Raw genomic sequence first — 7,105 nt, 5'->3', positions numbered from 1 at the left:
AATATATTTCCCAGTACTTAAGTTGACTTTAGTTATTGCCTTAAAGGGACAGTGTTTAATTTGGGAGTGTTTGCCATGTTTCAGTGAACTTTATTTTGGGACATGAAGAGTTCCCAAGCTACCTGTTAAGCCTTTTGAGTTAATAAATCCCCATTTGAACAAAATCTCTTTCTCTCAGCAATTGTATCAGTATAAAATAGTATAACTTCCCAGTTGTTTAGAGCATACAATATAGCTACATTTTATAGTCATTTTTTCCTATCTTTAACAAGGTTGTCAATCATTTCGGACCCCACTGTATGTACACACACACGTGTGCAAGTAAGCATTTCATTGTACTGTGTACCATGTGTATCCTGTGCATATGACAAATACATTTGACTTCTATAGGGTACATCTGTTCCACTTGAGAGCAGTGGGTGTGTTTGACAATCTTAGCCTACAATCAACCTGCCATCATGGCTTCGAAATCCATTGGCTATGCTGCTTTTATCAATACTCTTAGAAAAAAAGGTGCTATCTAGAACCTAAAATGGTTATTTGGCTGTCCCCATAGGATAACCTTTTGAAGAACCCTTTAGGTTCCAGGTAGAATAACCATTTTGGGTTCCATGTAAAAACCCTTTCCACAGAGGGTTGTACATGGGACACAAAAATAGTTCTACCTGGAACCAAAAGGGGTTCTCCCTGGAACCAAAAGGGGTTATCCTATGGGGACAGCCGAATAACCCTTTTGGAACGTTTTTTTCTAAGAGTGGTAGCCATAGCAAACAGACTCTATCTGTATAGATGTGCTTCAATGATTTCAATGCATATTCAATGCATCAATATGCTGCACAACCATCTCAGTGCTTTGCCTTGCATTCCAGAATGTGCATCACATTCCAAGAGTTTAACGCTCCATTAAACAATGCTCCATCGAAGGGGCGTTTGACCTTCGATCAAATGTGTTATCCATTAGACTGCATTATCTGTATTTCATTTTAATTTTAGTGCTGTAGTCTAACCTTCCAATACATGCAGGCCTGACATTAGGATAGCTATGAGTCTCATGTGCGAGAAAAAAACGATATTTTGGGACCAAATTAAAGGTAAATTGATGAGAAATATATGAAGAAAGGTTTTCCAAGGGAAATGGCCTGGTACTGACATTTTCAGGGTTTTCAAGAATTGCTGAATTAAGGATATTCTCTGTGTTGGCTGGTTGGAAAATGCTTCTAACATATAAAATAACAGGTGGGAACCTACTGTAGATTTGGCACCTATGTAAGCAATTGTTTATGTTTTTGTGACGGTTTATGGAATTTGAACGCTTTGGCAGCATGCCCCGTCTTTGGCAGCAGAGTCAACCCACTGGGCACACACTGGTTGAATCAACATTATTTCCATGTAATTTCAATGAAATTATGTTGAATCAACTTGGAATAGACATTGTATTGAAGTCTGTGCCCAGTGGAAAATGCCTCGTGTTATCGTGCTCTTGCTTTTGAACTTTAAATAGATTTTCCTCGATTGTCCGCTTAAAAATGACTGATCCCGGTCACTGTCATTACATCCTGCAGGGCTTTGACTTGCTAACTGTACAAAAAAAATTGAGAGACACTCAGTCAATGACATTGAACAAAGGGCAAGTCTTCAGTTCCTATTGATTTTTGCCACAAAGTGGTTCTTGGCGACATATGCTTTTTGTACAACTATTTCCCATTGAAGACATGATTGAAGAAAAATAGTTTTTTGACCTCCCTGGACTGAACAATGAAAAAGGGCTGGAAAAAAATAAAAAAAAGGGAATCCATCCATCCTGGCTCTTGAAACAGAGACAGTGTCAAGGTTGTCGTAGGAAGAAGCGGGCCAAAGTGCAACGTGTGTGTCGTTCCACATTTTATTTACACTGTGAAACTATGCGATACATAAACATAAACTAAAGAACGAAACAACAAACCGTGACGCAGACGTGAAACATACACTACTCAAAAACAATCTCCCACAAACCCAGGTGAAAAAAAAAACTGCTTAAGTATGATCTACAATTAGAGACAACGAGGACCAGCTGCCTCTAATTGGAGATCATCCCAAACAAAACCCCAACATAGAAATACAAAACTAGAACCTGACAACATAGAAAAACTAAACTAGAAAACCCCCCTGTCATGCCCTGACCTACTCTACCATAGAAAATAACAGCTTTCTAAGGTCAGGACATGACAGTATCCCCCCCAAAGGTGCGGACTCCGAACGCACCAAAACAAAAGGAAAAAAAAGAAAAAAAGGAGGGTTAGGGAGGGTGACAAATGTCTATGGCGGCTCTGGTGCAGTAAGCAGAACCTTCTCATCCCGTGGCTCCTCCAACAGAGGAGGCGGCTCCGGGTCGGGGCGTAACCCCCGCTGATCCCTCTGCTTTTGTGCCACCGGACCGTGGATCGTCGTCGTCGGAACTGGACCATAGATCATCGCCGGAGGCTCTGTACTGCCGGCCGCCGCCGGAGGTTCCGGGCTGCCGGCCGCCGCCGGAGGGTCCGGACTGGGGAATGTCGCCGGAGGGTCCGGGCTGTAGGCCGTCTCAGGCGGTTCCGGGCTGTAGGCCGTCTCAGGAGGTTCCGGGCTGTAGGCCGTCACAGGAGGTTCCGGACTGCAGGCCGTCTCAGGAGGTTCCGGACTGCAGGCCGTCTCAGGAGGTTCCGGACTGCAGGCCGTCTCTGGAAGCTCTGGATGGGAACTGTCGCCGGAAGCTCTGGACTGGGAACTGTCGCCGGAAGCTCTGGACTGGGAACTGTCGCCGGAAGCTCTGGACTGGGAACTGTCGCCGGAAGCTCTGGACTGGGAACTGTCGCTGGAAGCTCTGGACTGGGAACTGTCGCAGGAAGCTCTGGACTGGGAATGCGCACTGGAGGCCTGATGCGTGGGGCTGGCACAGGTGGTGCGAGACTGGTGAAACACACCTCAAGGCGAGTGCGGGAAGCAGGAAAAGGACACCTCGGACTAGGCAGGCGCACTGGAGGCCTGATGCGTGGGGCTGGCACAGGTGGCGCCAGACTGGTGACACGCACCTCAGGGCGAGTGCGGAAAGCAGGAACAGGACACTCCAGACTGGGCAGGCGCACTGGAGTCCTGATGCGTGGGGCTGGCACAGGTGGCGCCAGACTGGTGACACGCACCTCAGGGCGAGTGCGGGAAGCAGGAACAGGACACTCCAGACTGGGCAGGCGCACTGGAGTCCTGATGCGTGGGGCTGGCACAGGTGGCGCCAGACTGGTGACACGCACCTCAGGGCGAATGTGGGGAGCAGGAACAGGGCGTACCAAGCTGGATAGACTCACTGGAGGCCGGGTACGTGGGGCAGACACAGGATATACTGGGCCGTGGAGGCGTACTGGAGGTCTCGAGCATAGAGCTGGCACAACCCGTCCTGGCTGGATGCTCAACCTAACTCGACAAATGCAGGGCGCGGGCACAGATCGCCCCGGGCTGTGAATGCGCACTGGCGACACATAACACGGTGCTTGCTTCTTCACTCGCTCCCCACGGTAAGCACGGGGAGTTGGCTCAGGTCTCCACCCTGACTCTGCCAATCTCCCCGTGTGCCCCCCCACTCGTGTTTCCATCGTTGCCGTGCTAGTTCCTTGTAACGTTGCTGTTCCTGCCTCGCTGTCTCCACCTGCTTCCATGGCAGTGTCTTATCCCCTGCCATTACCTCCTCCCAGGTCCAGGACGTCCTCCACGCTTCCAGGACCCCTGCTCTTCCTGGGCACGCCGCTTGGTCCTTTTGTGGTGGGAGATTCTGTCACGGTTGTCGTAGGAAGAAGCGGACCAAAGTGCAGCGTGTGTGTCGTTCCACATTTTATTTACACTGTGAAACTATGCAATACATAAACATAAACTAAAGAACGAAACAACAAACCGTGACGCAGACGTGAAACATACACTAACTCAAAAACAATCTCCCACAAACCCAGATGGAGAAAAACCCTACTTAAGTATGATCTCCAATTAGAGAAAACGAGGACCAGCTGCCTCTAATTGGAGATCATCCCCCCCAAAAAAGTACATAGAAATACAAAACTAGAACCTGACAACATAGAAAAACTAAACTAGAAAACCCCCCTGTCACACCCTGACCTACTCTACCATAGAAAATACAGCTTTCTAAGGTCAGGACGTGACAGACAGAGAACATGTGTTTTTCATTACGTAAAACAACAGGTGGTACATACATTAAAAACTGTAACTATTTTTGCCCAAGGCACATGTAAACACAATGTTGAATGAATAGCACTTAAATAGAATAGAATATGGGATGTGTGGGATGTAACATACAGATGTAGGATCTTAATTTAACCTATATTGTCACAGAAACAGGATTTGAATGTTTAGTCCATAATGTTACTTGATTGGTGGATCAAATTTGCTAGTCAAAATGAGGCTACATGAAAAGCGGAATACTGTTAATATAACTGTCATGCTCTGACCTAAGAGAGCTGTTTTTTCTCTGTTTAGGTAGGTCAGGGTGTGATAGGGGGTGGGCATTCTATGTTGGTATTTCTATGTTTTGGCCAGGTATGGTTTCCAATCAGAGGCAGCTGTCTATCGTTGTCTCTGATTGGAAGCCATACTTAGGCAGCCTTTTTTCCCTTGGTTTTTGTGGGTAGTTGTTTTCTGTTTTGTTAGTATAACCTGACAGAACTGTTGGCTGTCGTTTTGTTTTCTTTGTTTAAGTGTTTTCATTAAAAGTAAAGATGAGCACTCAACACGGTGTGCCTTGGTCCCCTTTATGTGTTTTAAAAACAAAGAAACATACAATTATTTAAATGGAAAAGTATTTATTTGCTTGTTGGTGAAATGAGCAAAAACGTTTTACTATTGTTACTAACGTTACAATAACCATGTGTCAGTGCAGGTTTTCAGTGAATTTATGTAAATCATGAAGCTCATCCGCATATCCTATGGCACAGGAAAATGCTAAGCAACAAAAGAAGAGTGATCAAATTAAGATCCTTCACCTGTATGTATCAACTGACTTACTAGGAAAAGTGGGCATCCATTAGAAGGTTTTAAGGTACCAGGATTCCTGTGCATACCATGTGTATCCTTATCCTGTACATAGCAATGATAAAAACTTGGAACCAGCTTAAGTGCCGCTTTAGATACATTATGTGACGCACTGCTCTTTTGAGTGTCCATTTCCTCAATATAAACATTTTGTAGGGTAAACAACTGGACCTTGTAAAATAGAAATCAAAACTGTATGTTCGTCAGAGATACAGTAGATGGGAGGGGTTGAGGGTAGCTGAAGGATGGGACTAAAAACAAACAAAAGATAACTCATGTAAAATATACTGTGTCCGTAACATGTACAGTATATAGTATGTATAAACTGGAAGTAGAAGCCTAAATGTTGTTGTCTATTAGTTTACTCCAATTACGGGAGGAGTGGTAGGGTTAGGGGAAAATAATACAAAAAATACAGCACCAGTCAAAAGTTTGGACACACCTACTCATTCAAGTGTTTTTCTTCATTTTTACTATTTTCTATATTGTAGAATAATAGTGGACATCACAACTATGAAATAAAAATCATGTAGTAACCAAAAAAGGGTGGCTACTCTTTGCCTTGATGACAGCTTTGCACACACTTGGCATTCTATCAAACTGCTTCACCTGGAATGCTTTTACAACAGTCTTGAAGGAGTTCCCACATATGCTGAGCACTTGTTGGCTGCTTTTCCTTCACTCTGCGGGTTCAACTCATCCAAAACCATCTCAATTGGGTTGAGGTTGGGTGATTGTGGAGACCAGGTCATCTGATGCAGCACTCCATCACTCTCCTTCTTGGTCAAATAGCCCTTACACAGCCTGGAGGTGTGTTTTGGGTCATTGTTCTGTTGAAAAAAAAATGATAGTCCCACTAAGCGCAAACCAGATAGGATGGTGTATTTCTGCAGGATGCTGTGGTAGCCATGCTGGCTATGTGTGCCTTTAATTGTAAATAAATTACTGACAGTGTCACCAGCAAAGCACCCACACACCATCACAGCTCCACACCTGATTCATTCAGTGTCCTCTGAACAGTTGATGTTGAGATGTGTCTGTTACTTGAACTCTGTAACGCATTTATTTGGTCTGCAATTTCTGAGGCTGGTAACTCTGATGAACTTATGAATTAACTTATCCTCCGCAGCAGAGGTACCTCTGGGTCTTCCTTTCCTGTGCTGGTCCTCATGAGAGCCAGTTTCATCACAGCGCTTGATGGTTTTGCGACTGCACTTAAAGAAACTTTAAAAGTTCTTGAAGTTTTCCAGAATGACTGACCTTCATGTTTTAAAGTAATGATGGACTGTCATTTCTCTTTGCTTATGTGAGCTGTTCTTGCCATAATATGGACTTGGTCTTTTACCAAATAAGGCTATCTTCTGAAAACCATCCCTACCTTGTCACAACACAACTGATTGACTCAAACGCATTAAGAAGGAAATAAATTCCACAAATTCCACACCCGTTAATTGAAATAGATTCCAGGTGACTACCTCATGAAGCTGGTTGAGAGAATGCCAAAAGTCTGCAAAGCTGTCATCAAGGCAAAGGGTGGCTACTTTAAGGAATCTATAAACTATCAAAATAAAGAAAGTCGCACACTTCATGTATAATCTCCCAGCAATTTAATGGGTATTTACCAACGTTTCGGCATCACTGTGCCTTCTTCAGGGTCAGTCTTATAAATTGAACAAATATTTTGACAGCTTATTAGCGTTCACCTAATATGTTCCCCCTGTTGATGATGCTCATTATATATTAAGGTTGAACTAATATTACATGTAACAAAAATGAAATATGAAATTATGTGAAATTGAATAAAACAATAATGTATGTTGACGCTAATATGATGTACAATATTCCATTCTGTTTCTATATGATAACAATAGCGTAATATATTTAATATGCCATATACTATTTTTTAACAGTTTCACTAATTCATTTTAATTAACTTAATCATTATGACACACCCCTCACCACTGTCATTGGTTACACTAATTGCACTGTGTGTCTACATAACCTGGTTCAAGTATTCATGACATTACCCTGAAGAAGGCACAGTGATGCTGAAACGTTG

This window comes from Salmo salar, chromosome 20, assembly GCF_965601325.2.
Source record: "Salmo salar chromosome 20, fSalSal1, whole genome shotgun sequence".
In the NCBI taxonomy this organism is placed as follows: Eukaryota; Metazoa; Chordata; class Actinopteri; order Salmoniformes; family Salmonidae; genus Salmo; species Salmo salar.
The sequence above is the reverse complement of the archived record's forward strand: the minus strand, read 5'-3'. Positions refer to the sequence as shown.